This window comes from Astatotilapia calliptera, chromosome 13 (genome assembly GCF_964374335.1).
Source record: "Astatotilapia calliptera chromosome 13, fAstCal68.1, whole genome shotgun sequence".
In the NCBI taxonomy this organism is placed as follows: domain Eukaryota; kingdom Metazoa; phylum Chordata; class Actinopteri; order Cichliformes; family Cichlidae; genus Astatotilapia; species Astatotilapia calliptera.
Window position 1 is genome coordinate 21,659,885 of NC_137434.1, and position 27,848 is coordinate 21,687,732.

Genomic DNA, 27,848 nt, shown 5'->3' on the forward strand with positions numbered 1-27,848 from the left:
TAGGGTTTTTATCTAACAACATAAAGCGTCTTGAGGAAACAGTGATTGTGATTTGGCGCTATATAAATATAACTGAATTGAATTCAATTGAAAGTTGGGCCCAGTCACACAGGTCTAGAGACCAATCAGCCACTCCCTGGCAACAGGGGGAAAAAGAGTATTCACCAACCCCAGTAACCAAAGCAATCGGAGGGACGTTTTCAGTGCCGCACCCATTTTATAACTGATTTCACATAGTGGCAGCCAGCAACTAAATGGAAGATATGGACATACTAGAAACACAAGAATGAATATCAGTAGGAACCATTACTGCCATTATCACATGTAGATCCAAGAACGTACTTAGAATTTTTTTTTGGGGGGGGGGAGTAAATGAGATCCACAAATTGTGTCTAAATAAAGCTCAGTGTTGTGCCAAAAGAGAGAGAGAATAATTTGGTTCAAAGATAGTGATTCAGAATTTTAGTGATTTAGAAAAATTGTTATCCTTTGCCAAATCTATTGCTTCGTAGGAGAAAGGTAACATTCAAGAGGACAGTTTGATAACAGCACCGTGTACTAATATCATGCTGTAAAGAAAAATGACATGGAAGATTATTAGTCATTAAACTTCTAAAAGCTGAAGTACAAAATTAAAATGACTAGCAATATGATACTTTTGTAATAAGAGTGAAATAGGACAGTCATTTGAATTTTGTTTTATGTTGCCATTGTCATCATTTGATTACCCAACCCTCACTAATAAGCCAGTTTTGTGTCAGTTATATTCACCAGCTGTATGAACCTCTTTCCCTGTGTATAGCCCACACTAACACATTCCTCACTGCCTTTACTTTCTTTCACCATGAGCTTTCTATACTCCATGCATATCACTTTAAGCAACCTACACACATTATGGCACACACATGCACACGCCAACTGTGGTAGATACAGACGCACGCACGCTGGGCACGGCTCATAAGGAACATCCATCAGCACTGAATATACACTTGTGAATCTAACGCTCAATAAAGCAAATATAAACCTCCAGCTCGTGTTATCTGTCTTCAGCAGGAGCCAAAGCTGTGACAGAAAGCAAAGAGAAGAGAAGAGAAGAGAAGAGAAGAGAAGAGAAGAGAAGAGAAGAGAAAACGAGGACCAAGCCAAACAGATAGATCACTGCATCAGCTTCCCTACAGTAAGTGTATGTGAAATAAGGCATTATTGGAATACCAGACACATATACAATAAAATCTCCACTGTCATAACTGCAGCCACATTTACAACAGACACCTGCATTCCCCTCTCTTACATTCCAGTGGAGGGAAGTCCATTAAGCAGAGACCGAGTCTTGAAAGAGAAACCGAATCTGGTATTTCTAATGCTTCTTTTGCCTTTCTCTTATGTTTTCTTCATAGCTCTCATAATCTCAATTTACATGACATCACTAAGCTCTTTCTCTGTGACTACATGTTTCACTTGCAGGAGTGCAACTGAGACATTATACAAAATACATCCAAGACTATGTTTGCTTAAGAGCATTTCAGCATGTTACACACAATATTTTATTGCAAATATGGGGTTGTAGCTTATAGTATATGTGAATGTCCAAGACATGAACTCATCACTGCTAATAGGATACATCTGTGCAATGACAAATTAATGAGATTCATGTCAAGGCATTAATAAAGTGGAGTTACTGGTCACTTTTGAGATCAGCCTTTAGGGTGTACTGTCACCATACAGGAGCTAATTTCACACATACTGTTGGTTTTCAATATAGATGGCTTCAAACTGTCCACTCACAGTACATTTAATAAATGAAAAAAAAAACTATAATAAATATTTTAATGTGGAGCAACAACAACAGAAAATTGATTTGGATTTTTACAGTCAGAACATGCCCAGTGTATGAAGACAGACTTTTTTGTGGTTTACTGTATCTTGTAACATTCTCTGGCTACTTTATTAAAAAGATCTGGTCAATTCATTAACGTAAATATCTTATGAGCCAACTGCATGGCAGCAACTCGATCCCTTTATGCATGTAGACATGGTTAAGATGACCTGGTGCAAATTAAAAAACTAGACCTATTAACAGGAAAATATCAGGATTTCTTTTCTAAATATAGGGTTTACGAATGCAAGACCAAATCCACTATTATTTGAGACACAAAGCGGATAATAGGCATAAAATTGTAGAAGACGTTTCTGCTATAATCTTTTTTCTGTAGGTGTTCTTGCAGTCCAACTTTGTATTTCGGAATTCAAAGCTACTCTAGGGAAGTTGTAGAAATAAAAACATGAAAAGTGCCCCATTCATAGATGCTTTGTTGAGTTTTATATTCAGTATTTCTCAGAAAAAGGTGCCAACAAGACACTTCTTCACTCATAAAAATATGCAGAATCATTTGTATTTTTTGTTTGTTTTTATCTGAACCGTAATCTTTTTTGTTGGGATTTCAAGACTTTTCTGTTTATTACTGCTATCACCTAATTGCTTAAAGGATTTCTACTAGCGGTAGAATGTAAATTGCACATTTGTATTTTTATACATATGTTCATCTATCAGCGTGTGCAATAGAAAAATACAAGACACCTACTGAAAACGACTGCAGTTTGCAAGCTGTCAGAAACTCCACAGGGTAGCTTTAGGACATAAAGTTGTGATGGGACTGTAATGTTTCAAAGGCACTGACAAACAACTTACAGTATTTTATCATACGGGGATGACTTGGTAGTATAATCCTGTGCAAAGAAGCATTATCTAATAAGTCTAACTTTAGGAGTTAAAAATGTCTCTGAGAGTCTTACAGGTTGCACTAGGGAAGCGGTCCCCAACCCCCGGGCTTCGGACCGGTACCGGTCCGTGAGTCGTTTGGTACCGGGCCGCGAGAGTTGAGGCTCGGGTGTGAAATGTATGGTTTCCAGGGTTTTTATCGGTTTTCAGCGTTATTTTTGTTATTGTTTTTATCGTTAACTCGGTTTTCCTGGGTCTTTTCACGTGTGTTATGAATAAATCTTTTTTTTTCAGGACCGGTACTAGTTTTATTTTGTTGTATTTATCCGCGACACCGTGAAAATATTGTCGGGCATAAACTGGTCCGTGGCGCAAAAAAGGTTGGGGACCGCTGCACTAGGGTAAAGTTTCTGCACTCAACTGCCAATACACATTGTTCCTTCCTTGAAAATACAGATGGTTCTCGTCTTTGTCAGTGCAATGAATCCCCCTAGTTGGTTGGGGCATCCTCCTAGCAAAGCACATCACTCACAGGTGAAGTAGCTGGCAGCACCATGTGTCATAGTGGTAGCACATGTCACACCCCCCTCAGGCTGACAGTAGGGTTTGTAGTATTGCCATTTCCAATTGGCAGGAAAACTGAGAAAAAATCCCCTAAATGAATGGTCTATATGCAATGCAGATCATGCAAAAAGGAGTTCAAATGAGATATTGCTCTAATACCTTGTGTACAGTGTTTCTGCAAGCAACAAATGCATACAGTGTCTGACACACACAGAGATGTGTAGATTCGCCTGAGCCAGCCCAGCGTGAGACACTTTTCATGTGAATGATTTTCTCCTTCTCTGGGTGGTGTTTTTGGATCTTAGGGATTAGCTATGTTAGTTGGTTAGCAGACACTCTGTTGTCCCTGCTCCCTCATGAGAAAGGCCAAGCTTCAGTGACATCCGCCAATAAGACCTCCACTGGCCCCTGTTGCAGTCGACACAAACCACTGCCTTCCCTCTGGCCAAAAGCTTGACCAGTGCTGATTTCCTTCCTCACTCTGCAGTCATTTATGACTCTGCCTCGTGTTATCATAGCCCCAGGTGAAGCCATGCTTCCCTGGAACGAAAGTGGGAGGGAGAGGCTGATAAGGGAGTGACGGAGGGAGAAAGATAAAAAAAGAAGAGAAAGAAATGAGAGTGAGCTTTGAATGTAAAGATTTTAAAATCTCATCAGAGATCCTAGATGGAATTCCACCTATCCATTTTCTTCCACTTAATGAATTCAGAGTCATGGGTGAGGTAAGCCTATCCCAGCTACTAAGAAGGTGTTGTTTTTTTCTTCTTCTCTGTCATTCATTGTAGTATGGTGTAGCTGCAGCATCAATAAAAAAAATAAATGACTTGCAATTTTTTGTTCAGATGTAAACAAAACTACATGCTTTACTATGTAAATAAAATATATTCAGGAAATGCAATAGTCATGTTGCCATGGAACCAGTTTGAGAAATTGGGTATTTCTGTACAGTATGTATGTATGTACTGTAAGTATTCTGCTTTCTGAGAGATAAAGAGTGTGTCACACTTTGAGCATTGCTGCAGATATAACTATTTTTTTCTGTTTCTCAATCAGTTACTATGATGACTTCTATATAGTCGAGGGGTGTGTTTGTAATTGATTGAGCTGCGACATCCGTGTTGCAAGATCCATTTTGCTTTCATTCCTAAATCCTACCATGTAGTCCATAAAAATAAGACATCAGGAGACAGTTCACAAACGCACGGCCAAAAGAAGAATTTCACTCCAAGTATTTTACAAATAAACCTCGTGCTCTTTGCACAGATATGCACACTAAGGTAGCTGACATTTGTCTGGGAATGTTTGAACAATTTTAGACTTTTTACCCATCCAGCATTTCAAATGTTAGATTAACTGGTATGTGTGTGAACATCTATAAAGAAATGAGATCAGACTAATACAAGAAAAGATCTCGGAGGATGACTTGTGTTTGATGGATTCTTAAAGAAAAGAGAAAAGAGTTATCGGTTCCTGTTATATCCCACTAAATTCTCAATCTTGACTTTAACCTTTTACACAATATTAGTCAAATCCAATAACTTTTAATGGCCCTCACCTTCCTGGGAGATAATGTTGATTAAAAACAACAACAAAAGACACAGGAAATTACTATACAGTGTGAGCCACAATCAATCTTGTATCTATTCACAGCAGAAGAAACATTATTGAACAAGAAACATTATGTTTATATACTTAAAATATACAGGAAATAGGCTGTTGGTTTTATGTTAAGTGAAAGCCTTTCGTGACTGAGGTCTTGTTTGACCTGAGTTGATTTACGGGCTGTCAAATGTCAAGAAACTCAGGCCATTATTTGCTGGATTAGGATCACTACCCTGATTGAAATGTAACATCAAAGGATAATCCTGCAGAGTGTGCAAAGGCAAAAATATTCCGCAGGGATATACAACAGACTGAGAAATTTATATTTATAGATGCTGTCAGTGAAATATATCTCAAAGTGAGACATCTTCAAGCTGAAAATCTTTCTAAATGTAAATTTTGACATGACACCCGATTTGATGTATTACATTGAACTTTCCTGTGCAATTTTGGCAGGAAATGTGTGTTCCACAGCTCACTTTTGAAAGCATGGCCACATGTTCCCACATGGAGGGCTTTTATTTAGACACACACATTTCATGCTGTGCAAAAGCTTCTGAATTTCTGCGGTGAGCGACAATAACATAAAGTGTTATCTTCTAGTTGGCTGTATATGTAGGAAATGACATTTCTTGCTATTGATTTGGTTTTTAATGTTTTTGTGTCATTGCTATTAAACATACATAATTTTAATGAAAATGTGTTGGGGTTTTTCATAATTGGGATGACCAAAAAAGATGTGACCATATTCCACAAAACATTCCCCACCCAAACCACCATTGCCATCAGCATTCATAACCTCTGTATCATATCAGCCAAGGGCTTCTGTTTCGATTAAACTTTGCTCACTGCAGGACGACATTTACGTGAGAGGACAGCTGATATTTTCACACTGTAATTAGAGGCATAGGTCAATGAAAGACAGAGGCAGCTGCTTCACACCCAGCTCTTACTACCCGGCAAATCAGTGCTGACCCAGCCAGCAGAACCGTAGAACATCTTGACCCAGGGCTGCATACATTCACTGGAAGATGCAAAATAAAATTATACGAATGTTTTGAAAATGTAAGTCTCGAGATGTTAAGAATAGGAGTTACCTCCTCTTTTTTTTGCAAAAAGGGCACCACTATTGTTTATGCTGGTTCAGTGCATCTTTTACAGTTTTTCTTAAATGCTAAAACACAAAAGCCAATCCTCTAAACAACATGACCAGTTGTCTAAACACATTTACTAAATCTAGCCATCATTTACCAATATATTAAAAAACATGTCACATGAAGACACAATTCACAGAACACAATCCTCCGTTGTCATAAATCTAAACACATCTTTCCTTGCTAAAACACAAGTTGCAAAAGAACTCTGCTCATATTCTCAAATGAAAGCTTATGTGACCACCATGGTGGCCACCATTATCAGGGCATTCAGACAACACAACAGGTATTGTACTCGGTTGCTTTCTTTGTCACAATATAGTTTTACAAACCTGTGAAAGTAGTCTATTGGTTTCAAATCAGTTGTGACTGTATTGTAACACATGTCAATTGACAACACATGTTTCTTTCTTTAGAGTTGAAAGAATGCCACATAGAGGTGGGAGGGTTGCCATATTTACAGCGGCACAAGAAACCCTCATTGTGGATATGGTTCGTGGGAACAACCTCATCAGACTCCGGGAGATCAGAGACAAAGTCATTGCCGATAATGTCAACTTTGAGAGCACTGACGATGTCAGCTTGGCCACAATAGACAGAGTTCTCTGGCGCCAAAAGATGCGGATGAAACGGGTCTATAGGGTTCCCTTTGAGCGCAACTCTGCGTGACACAAAGACCTACGTTACGAGTATGTGCAAGTAAGTATACATCCATGTTCACAGTACAGTTAGTGGACATACTGTGTTGCTCAGTGGCCTACATTACCTCTGGACAATACTGTGCTACCTGATTGACTGTTGTTCTGAACACCTGTGCACTTTCACATTTTCACAGAGGATATTACAGTTGGACATGATGGCCAGACCTCATGAGTACCTCTTCCTGGATGAGGCTGGCTTCAACCTGCAGAAACGAAGGCAAAGAGGCCGTAACATCATCGGCCAAAGAGCCATCATTAAGGTCCCTGGCCAACGGGGGGGGGGGGTAATATTACCCTTTGTGCGGCCATGGGTTCGGAGGGGCTTGTCCACCGGCATGCTGTCCTTGGGTCTTACAACACCCAACGTCTCCTCACCTTCCTAGAGGAGCTAAAGGACATCCTGGACCGCCAACAACACCATCCTGGGCCCGCACATCACATTTATGTGATAATTTGGGACAATGTCCGCTTCCACAGAACAAACCAAATCAGAGAGTAGTTCACCACCAACAGTGACCACTTTTTAAACGTCTGTGTGCCACCCGACTCCCCTTTCCTGAACCCTATAGAGGAGTTCTTCTCATCGTGGAGATGGAAGGTTTATGACAGACAACCATACACAAGAGAGAACCTCCTAAGGGCAATGGAGCTGGCCTGTGTTAACATCCCAGCAGAGGCCCTCCAAGGATGGATTCGCCATTCCAGGGCGTTTTTTACGCGGTGCCTGGCAAGAGACAATATAGCCTGCGATGTGGATGAGGTGATGTGGCTCGATGCAGCTCAGCGACATGATGCTGCACAGTGATTGTGGTGTGTGTGTGGTGTGAATAACGTAAATAAAAAAACTTCACACCCTGTTCATATTTTCAAGAGTACTGTTGTGTGCAATAGATTCTGTTTTTGCATTGAGTTGGTGTTACAGTAGTGTACGTACATGCAGGATTTTCTATAGATTTGTACTCTTTATATGAAACTCACAAATCTAAATGCCTAATCCTCTGCAGAGATCTACGATGATCCGTTACTGTATAGTTTCTAAAAATATGCATTGGCAGTTATGAAACAAACCTCACAAATTGAGCATTGTGTTTTCAATTGTTTTGCTGTAGTGTGTAATGATGTGTATAGTGTTCAGTGTTGGGACTAACGCGTTATTAAGTAACTCGTTACAGTAACTACGTTATTATCGTGGTAACGAGCACGGTAACTAGTTATTATGCCAAAATCAGGAACGCGTTAGTCGTTACTGGGATTTAGATAGTTATTCGTTACTTCGTGTGGTAGCTATCGCGGAGCTTCCACAGATTCAGTAACATTAGCAAGTGGTGGAGGCCAGCCGGTAGATGAGAGAAAGGGGACGCAGGAGGAGGAGAGACCCGAAGCGGCCGCCCGTCCGAGTGTCAGGTGAACTGAACTTCAGGTAAGAAGTTATGACCTGCAGTCCATCTGGGTCAGATATAAACCAAGTTTAGTTGGAGTTTATTTTCGTTGTGCTGACTTTTTCGTACTGCGTGCTAGCTAGCATGACGGGGTTTCTATACAGCTGGGTGGGTGCTATGATGTTAATGATGTTGAACTTTATTTTGTTCATAGGTTAATTATTAGAGTTGCCAACCGTTCCCTAAAAAACGGAATCATCTCGTATTCAGAGAAATTATTACGCGTTTCGTATTGAGGTGAAAAGGAGCACAGTTTGTCCCGGACTTCAGCTACAATGAAAAAGACACAAAGCTGGATTTATTCTGTGTCTTTGCTGCCCAGCTGCCTCTTCTTCTCTTATTCTCTCCCCTCCCTCTCCTGTTGCTACTTTAATCATGAAACTGATCAATGATCAGCTCATCGGCTTTTCCCTCTTGTTTATTTATCGCCCACTTTGCGCCAGAAAGAGGAAACCAGCGGATGTCATGGTAAACAACAGCAGCACATTTGATCAGCTGTTGTTAGAATTTATTTAATATTAATTTCTAGTATCAGCTGATGTTTGCTGGAGCCACAGCTGTAAAGCTGCTGGTCATGATATCGGTTTGTATATCTGGTGAGTGGGAAACATGAAGATGAAACCAGGAGATGTCCTTACTGAATCATCAGAGCTGAACAGTGATGGAGAAACAGGTTTACCTTTTAGGTGACATGAATGAGTTGAAGGGAAGTTATGAACTGTTTCTGAGAGATAAATAACACCAGGATCCTTTTTTAGGTAGCTGACAGCTGGTAACTGTGCAGGGGCGGATCTAGCAAAGTGTTGCCAGGGGTCCATGTAGGGCATTAACAGGGAAAGGGGGGCACAAAGAAATACTTTCTTATTCTCATTTCAAATTTCTAGCTTTTAATAAATAATTATCTGAGTCTTACAACAAACGATTGATAGATTGATACATATATACCATCAAGACAGTGTACATCACTGTCACAACAGTGTTTGTTTTCATTCAAAGGCTTTATGATATTTGCTATAATGGCGGGCCGGTCTCTAGTCAAAATGCCCGGGCTTATTTTTTTGTCCCAGTCCAGCCCTGTATGCAGCTCATCTGCAGTCTGGTGTTACCTACATCTTCCTATTCGGAAGGCAGAATTTCTGAGTTCTGAGTACAATCAAAAGCACCACGACTGCAGTTTTTGTGTTGGATGTAAAAAGCGCACATGACGCTGTGACGTAGGCTAGAATCATGACGGCGGTCAACGACGGTCCAGGCGTGGGATTTCTCTCGTGGAAATATGCACATTATTTTTTCCTTTGGTAGGTGGCACAGTGCACTTGTGGCAAGTAAGCAAGCTAGAAGACTGGCACTCTTGCTGGGTATCCAGTTAGCAACACATTAACAAGAGAAGTCTGAGTAAAACTGTTGAGAGATTTTGACCCAAGTGACATGCGCAGCAAGCTTTGCCAGTCTAGGTTATCAATATTCAGGAATTGTCCTAAACCACAGCGACCCCCTGACTATTGGACTATCGTTTTGGGCTGTTTTTAAATGCATCGACCAGCATCAACAAAGAGCAAAATCAGGAAATTGATGCCATAAGAATAACTGTTATGCAACACCGAGTTGCCCTGGACATGATCTTGGCAGAAAAGGGCGGACTGTGTGTTTTGTTTAATACAACTTGTTGTACTTATATTCCAGACAATGTGCAGTCTGACAATATGACAAATGCTCTACAATTACTTAGAAACATTCAACAGGCACAGGTAACCGATTGGGCAAATTCACAAAGTAATTGGTGGGAGTGGCTTATGAGCGGCTCATGGAAAATGCTTATGTTTAAGGTTTTGATGTTTAAGGTTTTGATGTTTATTGACGTAATACTTATCATGTTTTGTATCTTTACTACATGCATTATTCCCTGTGTAAAAGGAATGGTATCAAGAATGATATCCCAATCTATTGTTGCATATGTCACTGTGCCAGACGAGGAAGAAGGAGAAGACGATGAGTATGAAACTAATGTGATGAATGATTATGTTTGAATGATACACATTTTATGACGACTAGACTGAAAGCACTCACAATGTAGAGTCTGTGTCTGAAACACATTGATGTACCTTTTAAATTCGCTACCAACAGGAGGGAATGTTGAGAGATTTTGAGTTTTGTGTTATGTTTATTTGTAGCTTCATTTAAAGGAAGAAGAGCTTGTGAATTGAACAATTGCAGGAAAAGGGAGTGAGACATTGTGTGCAGAAAAAATGTGCTGTGACACCCAAAAAGCTACCTCCTGTTTCAACAGATAAGCTAACGGTCTCTCCTTTTAGGGAGATGTTATTTGAGTTCTACACATGCCACACCTATTTCTGTGAAAGCTTGTTTGAGTATAAATAAAGAACGTACTGGGAGCCCCGGCGCGATTCCTCTGTGACACACACAGTGCACACGTTGGTGCAGTGTCGGGGCATCATGTAAAGTCTTTGAGTCTGTGTTTCTTTGCCTCCTAATAGTTTTCTCCTCACAAAAACCAAAGTTACTTTCCCTAGTAACTAGTTACTTTGAAAGTAACAAGTAACTTGAAGTAACTGAGTTACTTTTGATGGAAGTAACTAGTAATGTAACTAAGTTACTAATTTGAAGTAACTTACCCAACACTGATAGTGTTTACATTTTTGAAAGCTTCGAGCTGCTCTTTTGGTGTGAAAGTTTGAGTTTTGCAGTGGGAAGGTGTGGTTGTGTTTATGTAGCTGTAGAAAAGGGTGTTGTGTTTAGACATTGGGGAACATGGTGGAAACGTTTGATTTTGAAATATTTTACACATATTTGATTAAATTGCTTGACTGGGAGGTTTTATAGCTTGCAAAATATTGTGACAGCCAAGAAGTAAAACAGCACTTTGCACTTTTGCTAGAATCTCCATATCAGATTGGCCAAAACAAAGAGCCTGTTGATGTTTGTTACTGATTAGTTTGCTAATGTCATTAAAGCCTCTTCACTTCGTTGACTGCTTTTATTGATCTTGAAGTCAAAGTATCACATTACTAGAAAAGAAATGCAAAAAAGGTTTATTTGTTGGAAGCCAATCAGGGCTATCTTTTCAAGAATTACAGTGCTGTTTTTTCTTTCATTAACCTTAATTCTAAACCTTTATTTGTATATTATTGTTAAGGTCTGCCACTTACTTAAGAAATAGCAACTTTTTATTTAAACTGCCTAATTACTTTGCAATTTGATTCAGCAGATACAGTTCACCGCTATTTTAATTAGGCTATCTTTGCATTACTGTCTCAAATTGTTTGCTTAGTTAGGGTTTTATATTTCACAATGTTTAAAAAGATGTCTTTTTCCTAATAAGTCCTGTTGTTTTCTATCTTCCTGATGTAAATGTGACTCAGCACATCTGCCTACTTACCTCCTACGCCAGTTGTACTGGACTGCATAAAAGGCAAGTGACGTTTGAGAAGGTGATTACAACCTGTGTTTCTGCCTCTGTTTCTCTCTCTCTTTCTCTTTCCCTCTGTGTGAGAGCTCAGCTGGGTGTAGCTGTGCTATTACCCATGACAGCGCAGACTTTTCATCAGATTCAGGAAATGTGGGGAGAAGGCATGTTGGGCTCAAGCAGGATAACCAGACGCTTAACTGACTTCAAAGACTGACACGCTGCCAAACTAGGCGGTAGCCACTTTGTGACCACCTCCAAAAAATGTGTAAGTGAGCTATAATGAATAAACTGTCAGAGCGAACACATGTGAACACCAGTATGCAGCATGCTGATGATGTCATGCCAAATTAAACACTCACACAGGTAGAAATATTAAGACGTATTAGATGGACTCCAGGCGATGATCATGTCATGTTTTAGGAACTGCAGCTGTTTACTGATGAAGATATTTATCTTACTAGGCTGTCATTAATTACTGCGTATGACCATCCCTGTCCTTAGAATTATTATCTTTTATAATGATTATTATTTTTTTAAAAAGAGTGAGAGATATTCTTATGTCAATAACTTTTCATAGCAGTATACACATTATAGGTGCCTAATCATGGTTTTCCAATACAAATAATCTGTGACTGTGGAGGGTTTTTTGTTTGTTTGTTTGTTTTGCTTTCAGCAGTACATTTCACTGCAACGTGTCACTTTAAATAGTGTTAAAAGCAGAACGTTGACAGAGAGAAACTGGTGAATATGCAAAGTGTAACATCTGCTTGGTGATTTTATGAATACCCTCTAGGCGAGTGTAGACACTATATGACTTTTATGATAATATGTGTAGATTTCAGCTTACGAGTAACATAAACAGAAATAAAAGATAGGACAGGCTTAATAATAAAAATCATTGATAGTCACTGGATGTTCTTCCAGGGTTAATGATGAAAGAAGTTCAAAATTATCAGGATGCACTACCTTACACCTTGTGCACAACTGCACAATTGCAAGATAGTTAGAAATATCAGCACCCATGCAACCCATGAATGCATACAATCAATGGACCACACAAATGTCAGAGATATCTTCAATATACACAAGCCATAATGCAAATGCCTAAATAGCATGACCTGGCTGTGCCTGCCATTTGAAGAAAATCCTGAGGAGTAGCAGAAATAAATCATTTGTTAGAAAAAAAGGAGAAGAAAATGCACTTTTCTAATTAGTATGCCTTTTCCTTTATGAACAGCAGTGGCCAGGAATACATTTATATGCAGAGATCTCCAACTCAAACCTGACCTTTTAAAATCCAATCAGTCAATTAAATTGATAAAATATGACAAAACATATAATCAAGTAATAAAAACTAGATTAAGAGCCATAATAAAATAATCAAGCGAAGTGAAGAAACGCTTATTAAACGTTTATTACATTTTAAAGATGTCAACACTTTCAGTTGCTCTTACATCCTGCAGCACTCTAATTCAGTGTCTCTAGGCATAAATGTCAAACACTGTCTCTCCAAGGCTTTTGTGCTGCTCTTTGGATGAACTAACAGACCTGTGCCAGTAGACCTGAACTAGTTTGGATCGAGGGGAAAAATAGTTCAGGCACAAGGCCATAAAGTTCTTTTAAAGCAAGTAAAATTATTTTAAAATCAATAGAGACTGACAGGCAACCAATGTAGGGACTTAAAAATATGATGTGTTCTCTCCTTCTGGTCATGATAAGAACTCAGACTGCAGAGCCTGAATCTAGTTGCTCTGCTAGTCTATCTGAATATTTTAAGTAAAATAGATAGCAAAGTCAAAGTAAATACTCAAGCATGTTTGATTGTGCATCGCTTTCTCTGTCACTCAAGTAATGGGTCACACCTTAGCAAAATTTGGGAGAAGATAAATGAGCCCAACAGGATATTTAAGGATATTTGAAAGGAAATCAGTTGTTTTGTGGGGACACACAGTCAGATAAAGTGTGTGTTAAATACGTTATAAAAGAAATGCCACGTCTTTGGATAACATCTTCAAGGTGAAATAGTGAAGTGGTCCTGTACGTCAATACTTGAGGAACCCCACAAAAAGGTACTTAGTTACCATTAATTGCATGAAACAAAAACACAAGATCAAATAAAAGGAAAGCATTCTTATTAACCCAATGATTTCATCAACTGCATCAAAAACTGTGCAAAAAGATTTATTGAACTGGTCTGTATCTGATCGGAGTCAATGGTTTGGGGTTAATTTTCATTTAAGCTGCGCTTGTGCATTCCTAAAAGCTGGCTGCTAAAAGAAGTTCCATATTTACTGCTACTTTCCTGAACATTTCAGCACCAAAAAGAAAACTAAAATGTCCAGCTTGAACACATGTGGTACTCTGGGAGAATTTTCAGCTGTTTTGTGCAGCTGACAGTTCAAGTAAATACAATTTGACATGCACTGTGTCTTATGTGAGTGAGCGAGAGAGCATGCATGCAGGGTTTTTGAATATGTTTGTTTGTTAAATGCTCTCTGCCTGTCAGCATTCCTGTTCCCGTTTCCGTTTCCAAGTAACTGCTAGATGCGATTAATCTAAGCTGTATTCAGCAACAGGAAATCTATAGAGAATAGATAGCCTTCTAACCAGTCCTTTGTATAATTGGCAGGTTAAAGCTCATCCTGCGACAAAGGGCCTAAATGTAAATGTGAACCTGGCATACATAAAATGTAAAGCACCAAATAAACAAAATCTCTTAATTCAATCAGAGATGAACAGTGTGAAACACACACACACTTCTCAACAGGAGAAAAACACCCATTTCTTATGGTTAGACATTTTACCCTTAGGGTTCTATTCCCAGAGGAACAGACCAACCAAATTCACTTTCTCAAATGTAGGAAACACATGACAATATTATTTTGGGAAACTAATTTATCAGTACAGAGGCACCGGAGATTTGAGGTGTAATGATCTGATTCACTGGCCATCTTGAGAAAGGTCAAGATGAAGATAAATGTCATCACCAGTGAATCCTGCGGAGTTGCCAGGACTTCAGAAATAAACACAAGACAGGTATTGACCTATGGTAGGCTAAGGCCGCCCACTGCTGCTTTAAAACCATTGGCCACTGACAGATAATAATTAAGACATCCAAAAGGTTAACTTTTATCTCTCTGGCTGAGTTAAGTGCTCAACTCGTGATGAAAATAATACTACACTGGTCTTGAGGTAAATCAGAAGGGATAGCTTACATAAAATAACAGCTCAAAGTGCTAGCTACAGGTACCTATAAAATAGTACATCCCATGATTTCCCTATGGACTGCATCAGCATCAACCTTAAAGCACTCTTTGTATGCTAAAGCACTGCATTAGAAGCACAGTGATTGATCTCAGCCCCCCGCCCACACTGACAGAGGGTGATGCAGTACCTAAAGTCCTGACTTTGTGCCAAGCAGAAGAAGATGGCTCAGAAGAAACTGGTCAGACAAAGGGATTGTAAGTAGGATAAGAAGAAGAGGAATGAAGGAAATCATTTTCGTAGAATTTAATTTTGACCAGCTGACTTGTGCATTTAACTAATTTTAGTGTCTTTGTGCTAGTGAACACTGCTAACACATAACCCCGTTTTTCCTCCACTTAATTGTATTAGCAATGTGGTGAAAAATATGACTGTGCTAAAACAAGGATTCAATAGATGGATTATTCTTCGACTTGAGTGGCCAATAACATTTATGTTAGAGTGCCTATTTCATGATTCATGGTTTGTATCTTCAGATAAAAGGGCACTCGAGGAATGCAAAGCAATAGTCATGAGCAATGCAATATAAGAAATATGCACATAATAAACCAATATGCAGTAAAAAAGATGGCTTATGATGGTAAGAACACGCGCAATAGTAGCCTTAAAGCAGATATAGTCCCTTAAATATTCAAACATAGATGCTACTCTTGAACAGCAAGTAGATAAGACAATAGATAAAAAAAACAGCCATCCTGACCCTTCTATCATCGCTGTTATGAACATATTATGGCCACCATCATTATCATCCACTCTCTGACATGGGGGATATTATGGAAAACAAGCTACAGCCTCCTCAGCATTTGTGTGTGGCTGAAGCAGAGGAAGAAAATGTTCTTGGTTCTATCACTCTGCATGGGAGCATTTCCTTAATCCAATTTTTGTGCACTCTCCTCTAGAGATTTCGATCAACTGCTCGCAAGATCTCTGCTGGATAAATAATTCATATGGTCCTTTTGGCTTTTTCATTAAAACTGTAAACATCATCACTTAACTACACTATTTGATATGTGACCTGAACATGGCATAAATATATATTTATAAATGCATATCTTTGCATACTTTCATCATTGTGTACCTTTAACCTTTACTTTCCAACTTTAACCTGTACAAAAGTTTTTTCAGCCCAGAATGACTCACTCCTGTTTGAGTTTTACTGACATTAAAACCGGGGAAAAAAAACACTGAAGGAACAGTTTGACATTTGGAGAAATGTGCCTATTCATCTTTGTCTGCTCGGTGTATATATAAAAAATGTGGTGCAAATATACCTTTTTTCTCAAAACGTCAAACAACTCCTTCACTGACCAAGTGTCCCCTTATGACAGTCAAACTGTGCATAAACTAGCTTGCACAACCCCTGGACTGCTGGACCCCCTCCAGCAGTCAGTGTTTGGACAAACATCCACTGTGGATGATTTTTTATGAGAGTACACTGTTGCCAAGCACAGTGAAAATGAACATGAGGTGTGATTGTTCAATCTTCTTTAGTATACTGTATCATAGTGAAAGACAGTTGATGCTGTAACCAAGACTAGTTTTACTTTATTTACTGGCCGATGCAACAGGAAGTACTGTAACTAAATAACATCAGTGCAGACGGCTAAAGACAGCAACCTTAATATATGTTTTCCATATGCATTCACCACTCACAGCAATTATCCCAGCCTCTGTGACTGGCTAACTTTATAGACTACCCAATTAAACATAAAATACTACTATGTAGTGTAATTTTAATGTTGCACTAACATGCTGTTATCAACAATTATTCTACCTATATTAATGTCTCTCCATCTATTTCTCCGTGTCTGTCTTGAGTGCACATATACGGCTGTGTTTGAATGTCCACATTATTGCCTGCGTAGCACAGCAATTGGTTGATGACAGTTTAATCCTAATAAATTCCAGTCATCTAAATGATTAGGGGGTCTCATGCAGCAAGGTGATCAATATAGAGATAGAAGATGTAATGTGCTATAACCGGGCGGATCTTCAGATCCCCCTTTGCTTTTAGCTATGCAAGACTACGTGGACTTTGTGAAAAGGGAAGAACTGAAGGAGAAAAGATTAAAGAGGACTTTTAATTTCTAAACAGCCTGCCTTGATGTTTTGTCAAGGGAGAGCCAATTGGTGATTCACAGTCACAAGCTTTAAATTGATTAGTCCCATAGTGAGGAATACAACAATCTCCAAAGCACTCACACCCAAACACAAATCTGGTAAATCAGATGAGTATCACTGATCAATTTCACTAAAGTAAGTGAATCTTTACGATGTACGCTAATCCGTGAAATACACAATCCCTTATTATTGTTTCTCTGTTAAGCTCTGTGGATATCAAATTTGATACCTGCACATAGGCTGCTTATTTGAGTATAATTTCTCAGCAGTTAGTAAATAAAATCACAAACTATAATTACTGTATTAGGCTCAAATTTAAAAACAACATTTACAGACAAAGTTGTTACATTTTTATTGGCATTACGATTTTTTAAAACAATATAGTTGTAGTTTAGTTTTTCAAATTGCATAACTAAACACCAACAAACCAACAGACCAACCAACACCAGTAGAAAAAAAATGTTTAGATTATTCCAGTATTTTAGTATTTTTTGGTATAGTAGCTACCTTGCTCACACAGTGAGGTGTGGATGTTTGTAGTCTTTTCTTTGAGTTCTTTAAATTAAGTTTATGCTTACGTTCAGTAAAGAAGATCTATAATCACTCATCTGTCTCCGCTTTGCATGGTTTTAATTGGTGCTCTCCGTCATTCTCCCTTTAGACTCTCTTTTGTGCAGCTCAACTCCTCCCCGTCTCCACCTCAGACACCTCAGAGATACATTCAAGCCTCAGTCTTCATCTTCACCACCACCAGCGTCTAGAGTCCGGGGGTCTCAATAAATCATGTTCAATTCTTCCAAGTGATCTCTCCTTATTGAACTACCTGCTGCTGCACTGGGCTAGCTATAGGATCCACAAGTTAGGTCTATAAGTAAGTATCTCAGAACAATGACACATCAGTGTTTTTTTAATTAAACAATCAAGATTTGACTGAAGTGCAAACTTTCAGCTTTACCTCAGGAACTTTTACAAAAGTACTGGATAAACAATTTTGGAATTACAGTCATATTTTACCTCCATTTACAGATGTCTTTTTTTATACTATACATAAAGATTGTTTTTACTTGAATGAAAATACAAATGCTGTGTTTTAGTGCTGAGTTGCTCTGCCCTGAGTTAAGTGTAACTAGTTTTAATTCTTTTTGTAAACCCTCCATATTTAGTCCATTCCGTCCTTTTAAGAATGTACCAAATTATTGATTTGGCCACTCTTACCTTGTTTCCTATCCCTTTGACAGGTTTAAGCAATTGAAATCAACTCCAAATCTTTGACCTGATTAATTTATCATGAAATAATTAGTGAACAGGCCCCACCTGGTACAGATTAGCTTGTTAATTAACTGTCCAATTATATTTGAGCCTCTCAAGATTTGGGGACTAAGTATAAAATGGCTTTGATTTTTAAAAATTAATGCATTGCTTTTGTTAAACCCCTTAAATCAAAGCTTAAAGGCTGCATTTCAGTCATATTTTGATTGATATAAAAACCCCTGTGGTAGCATACAAACTAAGTTTCCTAGATTGCATCAGTGTGTCATCGTCCACAAACTTATGGACACCATATTTCCAGCATTCAAGAGTCGCACACATAGTGCAACCATTCATGATTTCACACATTATTCACTATACAGACAGGGTGGGCAAGGACTTGATTCGCAATCACAGTCTTTCTAAACCTAAGAAACATAAGCTGTTACTGTTAAGACATCTAACCACAAGTTGAACCCTGAACTTCATTGTTATCTTGTGCCACTTCGGGTCTCACAGAACAGAAAGAATTCCTCTTGCATGACCAGTTTAACAAAGTCACTAAAACTTACTATTTACTTAAAATCCCCATCAGTGGATTATCCACCCACACTGGGGTCGAGCTTACAAACACTATGTACACAGTAGCAGATTTACAACATACATGATGTGTACATCTTTTTTGGCCAACCTTTTTTTTTCCAGCAGCATAAATGGACACATCTTGAACACAAGTGTTTGAGAACAATAACCATCTGGTGAGATCACATACTCGCTTATAGATTTTTGTTATTATTTTTCTTTTTATGCTTTGACAATTTTTATTTTTTTATTTAACCTTTATTTAACCAGGAATGTCCCATTGAGATCAAAAACCTCTTTTTCAAGGGAGTCCTGGCCAAGAGGCAGCACATTTCAAAACAAATACATACAAACAAACAAAGTTAAAATTACACAAAACAATTACACATTAACACAGAAAAGGTAAAACTACCTTTTCTGGTGCCAGTTTTATTTTAGGAAGTCTAGTTGCATGGAAACGAAATGAAAAACAAAATGTTGTTTGGTACTTACAGTAACTCTCATACTTTATTTTCATCTTAGGTACTATGTTCACTCTAACTTGAAGGTGTGGAAAATAAAAGGCCAGGGAAACACTTGTTGTTGGATCAATTTTGCAAGATAAAATGTCACCACCAGAGTTCAGTCTACTTTAGGTAGCTATTCTGTATAAATCCCACAGTCAGTGTTTTAAATAGATATATTAGAAGATAATATTAAAGTATTCTGAAGAGTGGAATACGGTGCTAATTATATGTAAATGTTCTCTGTAATTGGTAACAAAATACATTTAAAGGTGAATCTTCTAGCACCGATGACATATGCTTGGTTTTCAGCTGCTTCTGTTTCCTCTAACCTGAATAATAACAACATGCTTCTAGCTACGCTGTCAGCTGAGAAGATTCATGCACACGGTGAACATATTATTTATGCATGGCTAAGGTGATTATATGTACATGACTAATGTACGAATGTGTATTTATGCATTTACGTGTGTATGCAGTAGAGAAAAACCTATGCATGATTAAATTAAATCCACGGGAAGTAGAGACTGTACCCCACATGGGCACAACACTCAATCCTACATTAACAGTTACAGCCACAGAATTAGCAAACTGAGTCAGACCACCTCAAGCCTATGACTACCAACACATTTTCAGATCCAGTTTATGCTCTGAAATCTCCACTAGGTAACTTTTTCAGACAACATGGTGCCAAAAACACCCGCTGTCTAACCAGCAAAGTTTTTTTTAATCCACTCTGTGAAAAGAACTGAGTGAAAGAGGGAAAGATGAGTGGTGCACACGGCTACAAGTGTTTTTGAAGGTCTATAGAAAAGATGTTGGAAAAGTGGTTGGGCTAATCACAGGAGAGCAGAGGTGATAAGCTAGCTAATCGCTTTAACACTCATGGCGACATAGGTGTTCCCTTGCTACTAGCTCTAATCTCTTCAGTGCCTCTAACCCACTGGCCTCTGGAGCATAGACCTTTCTAGTTCTTCTAAAATGACTACTTAAATGCTAGCAGATTGGCAGTTTACAATATCATATTCATAACAGATCTTATCTTCCCACTAGAAAACTAAATGACACTAAAGGTTCCTAAGTAAGTGATATCAGCTGAGAGTTTTATTGTAAAACTGCTGAAAGACACTTTTAGTAAAGAATGGAGAATCAAGCAGAGGGAGCACGGATCAGTAAACTGGAATGGATGTGTGATCATGTTTTAGGAATGATTTTTTTTGACAAGCTGGATTGTGTTCATGACTTAGTATTCTGCCCTCGCACTGAACTAGGCAGATAGATAACCATCGTCTCACAAAGAAAAGCCACACTCTTGTTCCTTTCTGGTAGTTTATTTCCAATTGGATGCATGACATGGGTTTTGAACTGTAAAAAAGACGCAAAATATCATGTGTGAGCTAACATGTGTAAACATTTTACAATTAGAAACTACTATGACCTATAAACATCACAGCTATATTAAATAAGCTAACAAGCTAAAGCTAGCGGTTACCTAACCCTAATTAGCCTCTGGGCGAGCCACATGCGGCTCTTTAGTCCGTATACTGCGGCTCCGCGTGGTTTGGAAAAATAAATTAGAAGTATTTAGCTAAAGTGTATTTTATTTATGTTAGTTCTTTTTTAACTTGTAGTTCTAAATTGGAAGATTATTGTGATATTAAAATATAAAAATACAATTATATTTTATTATTTTTTCATCGCTCAAAATAAGCATCACACTCGCGGAAGCTGGTGTACCCGCCAAAACGCCGTGCATTTATTGAGACTTTCAACCCCAGGTAGGCCAATTATGGATCTTCTGATCCACATTATGTCAGCAGCTTGTTAAAAACAAACACGGCTCACGCCTCACAGATGACAGCTTACAGTCCTGCGTAAAGATGAAAGTGACTTCGTACAGCCCCGATTTGCAGACGCTGTGCGCAGAGGTTCAGGAGCAGAAGTTCCATTGTAAACATACCACGGCAGACCCGACGATGTTTCCATGAACATGCTTTTCAGCATCTCTTTATTGACCACTTTTCACACACGGTTGCTGTACGCATACAGCCGGCTGTAGCTTTTCAGCTCACAGCCCGGCACATACCAACAACAGCATAGAGAGCACAGAAGTTAAGGAGGCAAGGTGTGATTGCGCTGCCGCTCAGGTGCATCCGCCTCCCCTGCAGCGGTGCTGCAGACCACGCCCCGCCACACACATTAACCAGGTAAAATACACATTTAGGCAGAATTTTGCAAATATCCATTTTCCTTTTTTTTTTTTTTAGCAGCATAGTGCTTTTTTTCCAATTATTTTTTAAAAGCCAGGTCAAGGCTTCAAAAGCCCAAAGGCAATTGTCACGAAATTAATATATTGACAGTGCTTATTTAGTACTTATTGTTAAGGGTGGCAGCTCACAACAGTTTTTGTTTGGTACATGGATCATTTTAGTTCAGCTGGCTGTCTTTCCTTTTGTTATATTTCTTTAAAAATGTCTTAATTACATAAATAGAGGCCAGAGGGGCCGATGGCACAATATGGCAGCCTCGCTTCTGTCAGTCTGCCCCAGGGCAGCTGTGGCCACAACTGTAGCTTGCCTCCACCAGTGTGTGAATGTGAGAGTGAATGAATAGTGGAATTGTAAAGCGCTTTGGGTGCCTAGAAAAGTGCTATATAAATGCAATCCATTATCATTATTATTATTAAATAAAATGTAATTTTCTCTGTAGCACTTCATGGATTTCATAAGCAACACACCTTAGTTTTTCACACAAAGCATAAAGGTTAGAGATGGCACGATACCACTTTTTTATGTCCGATACCGATACCGATATCATAAATTTGGATATCTGCCGATACCGATATGAATCCGATATAGTGTTTTTTAATCAACAAAACTGTTTTTTAAAATATCTTGCTGCATTTTGCAAGTCTGCAAGTTCATACTCAAGTTTAAAACAACAACTACACTAAAGCTATTCTGTTATACCTGTATACAAAAAAAATATTTCATAGTTCAGCAATACTGATCAATCTAATAAACTTAGACCTACACCATCCTCCCTATTCTGGTATTTTAAAGAGTACTTAGCGTAAATATTAAGCAACCTAACTAATAGGGTTCCAACTCCCAGCAACAACAAAAATAAATAAATAAAAAATAGGGAACCACCCCTCACGCGCCACCTCATGATGCTTAATCGACGTAATCAACCTTAATTTGATGCAGTGTGAAAAAAAATGCACAGAAATAAATTATTTTTCAAGAAATATTAAATAGATTCAACATCTTTCTTCAACAAAATTGCAGACTGCACAGATGGTACCTTCCCAAAGTAAAAAGTACTATAGCTTACTAGGGTATATATATATTAGACTTAATAGTCACTATGTACAGTAATTGACTTCTATTCATTTTACATCAAATTAAAACTTTGGGTGTCAGATAATTATTTATTAAAAGCTAGACACTTTAAATGAGAATAAGAAAGAAAAGTATGTCTTTGTGCCCCCTTTTCCCAGTTAATGCCCTATCGGCCCCCCTGGCTAAACTTTGCTAGATCCGCCCCTGCACAGTTACCAGCCGTCAGCTACTAGAAAAAGATCCTGGTGTAGAAATTAATATTAAATAAATTCTAACAACAGCTTATCAAGCTTAAACGTGCTGCTGTTGTTCAGCCGCTGGTTTGCTCTTTCTGGCGCAAAGTGGACCAAAAACAAACGAGAGACAGACTCGCGACAGAAAAGCCGATCAGCTGATTTAAGCAGTTTCACGATTGAAGTAGCAGCCGGAGAGCGAGAGGCAGTCGCTTGTTAAGCTTAACGTGGGAATGCTTTACAAACATTCAGAGATGGACTTACACACTTGCTTTACTTCTCTCGGGGATAACTTTGTTGGAGATGAAATGCCAGGTTGCTAGCGAAGCTCCACATGCTATCCAGACCACCGACAGGTCCTGCATGCCACAGCTGCTCTAACACGTGATGCATACGTTCTGAGGTGAGTTAGGTGTGTTGCAAGTTTTGTGAGGTGCTTTCGTGATATTTAATGGATCGGATTACATTTTTTATTTTTCTCCGATATCCAATCCAGTAATTTAGGTCAGTATCGGACCGATACCGATACGTAATATCGGATCGGTCCATCTCTAATAAAGGTAAAAAAAAATTAGATGTCAAAAAGTATTTGCGGCTCCCAGTGTTTTCTTTTGTGTGGAAACCGGGTCCAAATGGCTCTTTGTATGTTAAAGGTTGCTGACTCCTGGTCTAGGTTAATGTCTAATAAAGCACATCTTTAGGTGAACTCACTTGTACAAACTATCACTGTCACAGGCTGGGTCTCTGACCCAGCACTCTGAGTTCATTTTGTATTTGTCTCATTTTAGATATGTGATTAGTTTGTGTCATTCCTATTTAGCTTTAGTTAAGGAAAGGCAGTTATTATGTAGCTGACAGCTACACACAGTTAGCCCTGCTGATTGTGACAGAGTGAAGGGTGGACCCAAATGCAGACGGAAACAAAATGTGAAACATGACTTGAATAACAGAAAACGAGCCATTTATTGAGGCTGGCAAAATAACTGTAAACAAAAGGCAAAATGCAAGGCTAACAATAAACTAAACTGGGCGAGCTAAATTAATTTAAAAACCTACAACAGGAACATGGACTTGACATGAGGAAACTTGACACAACTTCTTGGCTTGCAAACAAAGCAGACAAACTGACAACGACACACTGAAAACACAGGACTTAAATACACAGGAGGTGATTAGGGGAAGTGGGAACACATGGAGGAACAGCTGACTGACATGAACCTAATGACAGGACAGGGGAAGTGAAACTAAATACAATGAACAAAGAACACACGACTCCTTCAAAATAAAACAGGAAACACTGAAACTAGACATGACAACACAAGCTTAACAGACCTAACACGTGATGAACGATACAAGAACTCAAACATAGAAACCAAGGAAACAATAAATAATAACCGCCTTTCCTTAACTAAAGCTAAATAGGAATGACACAAACTAATCACATATCTAAAATGAGACAAATACAAAATGAACTCAGAGCGCTGGGTCAGAGACCCAGCCTGTGACAATCACATCAGCAACTCACGGCAGTTAGCGCAAAATAGACAATGGTAAAATACAACATTACTGCCAACTTACAGATTGTGCTGGCTTAAGAGGCAGCATAGGAAGGCACAGGAGTAGAAAACTGTCCTTCTACCATTAGACAGGAAGTAGCGAGAGTTGCCACTTCCGTTAGGATATCAAAATAAAACTGACAGTGTAAAAATGCCCCCAAAACAAATAAAGACTGTATGAACCTATACAACACCACATAATCTCGGGGGCGACTCTTCAGGAGCCAGAACACTTAGGCTATATCATAAATGCATTCATTCACAGGAGCACATGCATTAACTGAGTTTTTCTTTATTGAATGAATTTTAATGTAGCTATACACTTAGCCCGAATTCAAGGAAGAGTTCATTTTGGTCAAATAATTATGACAGAGTCTCAATTGTAGAGTGTTGCACACACTGTCACCCATAGCTGGACTGGCCATCGGGCATACCGGGCATTTGCCCGGTGGGCCGCTGGCAATTTTTTGTTTTTATGGGCCGATGGATATTTTTTTATTTATTTTTTTTAATTTTTAATTTTTAGGAAGGGTATATATAATGAAAGGTGTTGGATTGGCCAATTGGTCATGATCGACTCTGGGCTGGACCAATTACAGCCGAAGAGGCTGGATGCACCCTCCCCCTTGTTTAGCAATCACGTGATTTTCGCGCATTGCATGCCGGGAACTCGTGGCAAAACAATCCAAGTACCGCATCAAATGCAAGCATTTGCAGCACCGCAAAACGTTCATTCTCCGGTTCCAATACCTTCTTTTTTTTTCTTTGCCGCACAAAAAAGGAATGTACAAAACAAAAGGAGAACAATGCCGGTTCGTACAAAGACAGACTCGACGAAAAGACAAAGAAAAGATACGAGGAAAAAATCAAAGGAGTGAAAGGGTCAGACCCTTACGAGCACACAGAGTGGACAAAAGACGTCAGTGTGCTGCCCATTTTCACCACGCTCAGATTTATAATTACACGGTTCTTGGAGTGAGTGCACACACTCATGAAGTTTAGTAACTTCAGGTCACTGCAACAAGCCCAGGTACAGTTTACCGACGGATGGGTGCAGGACCTTGAAATGCACCGTGTAGGACGAAAGACTATTGTACGTATCATAAGTTTACCAGTCTCACAAATCGTCTTCATAAATACACATTCATTAACAGTTTATTAATAGGACCTTTGAGCTCAACGGTAATTAATTAGTAGTGGAAATAATTTCTGGTAGTGTAACAGTGTTTGTGGTATTATTCCACTTGCCACAAATATCAGTGTAATGGGGAAACAGCGCCCCCCCGCTCTCAGTGTGGCTGGTTAGGTGAGGCTGGCTGCAGTAATCGCTGCCAGTCTGCCGTAGCCATAGGTGCCTAGGTGTGTTGCCCAAGATGACATAAGATGTGATGTGGATGAGATGGCCAAATGGAGAAGACCGAGTAGATTAGCATTACTATTGTATGTGTATCAGTGGATGGTGTGTATACGAATTCTTGTATTTTGGGATTACTTAGTGCAAAAAAATAAAAATACATAAACATAAATACATGATGTCTGATTCATTCCAGTAACATATATTGAAATTATAAACAGAGATGTGTCCTTGTTTTACACAGGAAAACACTGTGTAATGCTACATGTTGTTAGTGTTTTTTAGGTCATTGTTTTGTGGGTGACAAAGTGTGTTTGTCGGCTGTCAACCTTTGCTAGTGTTCTGGAGGAATGTTTTTATTTGAGACCTGAATGAAGTGTTTTGGTAGTTGTAGTGCATTTTGAATGTGGAATGAACTGCTTTGCCAAGCTGAGGGTCAGTTAGGAGAATTGTGTGAAGAGTTTTGCAAAAGTGACCTAAGTATTGAGAAATGTGTCCTAGCGTCTGTAAAAAACTGTAATGTGTGAAACTGTATGCTAAAGCGGAATGCTAATGAGATGTTCTGCCGTAGTGTGCTGTGCGGAGTGGTGTGTGGCGAGCCTGTGCACTGATAATACACCGTTGTTTCCATTCAGGTACATAATTTGTTGTTGCTGTTATTTTATTGTATATTAGAAATTGTAATATTGCTGCAGTAATCGCTGCCAGTCTGCCGTAGCCATACGAGAGTGTGCTGTGCGGAGTGGTGTATGGCGAGCTTGTGCACTGATAATACACCGTTGTTTCCATTCAGGAAATAAAGTGGCAACGATCGATCAGAGACTCCTTGTCTTTTTAAAAACACTACACAACGCAGAGTCGAGGAGTCTGTTTGGGCCGAACTGTTGCAGCGGGATGAAGCAGAAACCGGTTACAGTAGCATTACAGAAATGTAGCAGTGACAATAATATTGTATGTTGTAATCGCAATGGACAATAAGTGATACAAAACAACTGTTTTATCCTGTGAATAAAAGTATATGTTTTTGTCAATGTACCATGGTAATAACAGAAGCGAAACACAATATTGTGTCAGGACAATTTACTATTTATGCACAATAAATAAAGGAGCATAGCGCGACAATTTCTGTTCAGCGCCAGACTTGCTTGTAACCTATATCACCAATTATGTTAAGAAAAATGACGTATTAACTACTAAAAAACTCTGACCTTTGTGGGAATGCTTGGAGCAGACTAACATGTGAGCTGGAGTGTTCTGAGACGTTATATTTGGTATATCCAGACCATCCGTCGGCTCTTACTTCGGAAACATGGCTTAAAAAATTTCTCTTCAACGACGTAATCCGATAAAAAAAAAAAAACGATCTCTTTACCCATCGGCTTCCCGTGGCTGTCATGCGACCGGCTATTGAAGTTAATAATACAACAGCTTCTTGCCATTTTTTGGGTTTCTTTTTATCGCTGTGTAAGTGAGTTCAATTGAAAGCCTGCGTGCGCTAGTACCTCTTGCCACAAGTTCCCAGAATCCTTTGCGGTTATCCCTGAATGACGTCACATTTTCAATCTTTATCCTGGTGGGCCGGTCTCTAGTCAAAATGCCCGGGCCGATTTTTTGTCCCAGTCCAGCCTTGCTGTCACCTCTAGAGTTATTGGATTATTTCAATTTGAAAAAGAGCTATGGCATATGGCTCCTAAGGCTAAGAGCCATGCCCTTCCTTATTTTGTATGGGGTTTCTCTTTACTCTGCTGAAGTCATCAGAAGATATATTAAAAAACATAAAAATCAGAATACTCTTAAGCCATTTTCACACATGCACTGCCACCCTGAGCTTTTCTTGACATTACCCAGCGTAACTGCACTAAAAATGCAAATGTCTGATTCAGTCAACCCGACATTCAGTGATCTTTACTCTGCCAGTTAAGCTAGTACAAAGTCTGTGTGATGTGAATTGGGAATTAACTGCAAGCAAGTAAGAGCTGTGAGCTAGCTGAATCACACATAGTATTTATATATCTCCTTTGTGTTTCATGTGAGAAA

At 38.9% G+C, this 27,848-nt stretch overlaps 1 protein-coding gene and 1 long non-coding RNA gene across 5 annotated transcripts in view; one reads left to right on the forward strand and one right to left on the reverse strand.

Annotated features, from left to right (window-relative positions):
- Positions 1-27,848, reverse strand: part of grid1a (glutamate receptor, ionotropic, delta 1a) — a 282,018-nt gene that overhangs the window by 214,455 nt on the left and 39,715 nt on the right. The gene's annotated exons all lie outside the window — the stretch shown is intronic.
- On the forward strand, positions 24,861-27,251 carry LOC145419715 (uncharacterized). Its single transcript, XR_013901046.1, has 2 exons — positions 24,861-26,446; positions 26,605-27,251. It is a non-coding gene; the product is annotated as an uncharacterized LOC145419715 (long non-coding RNA).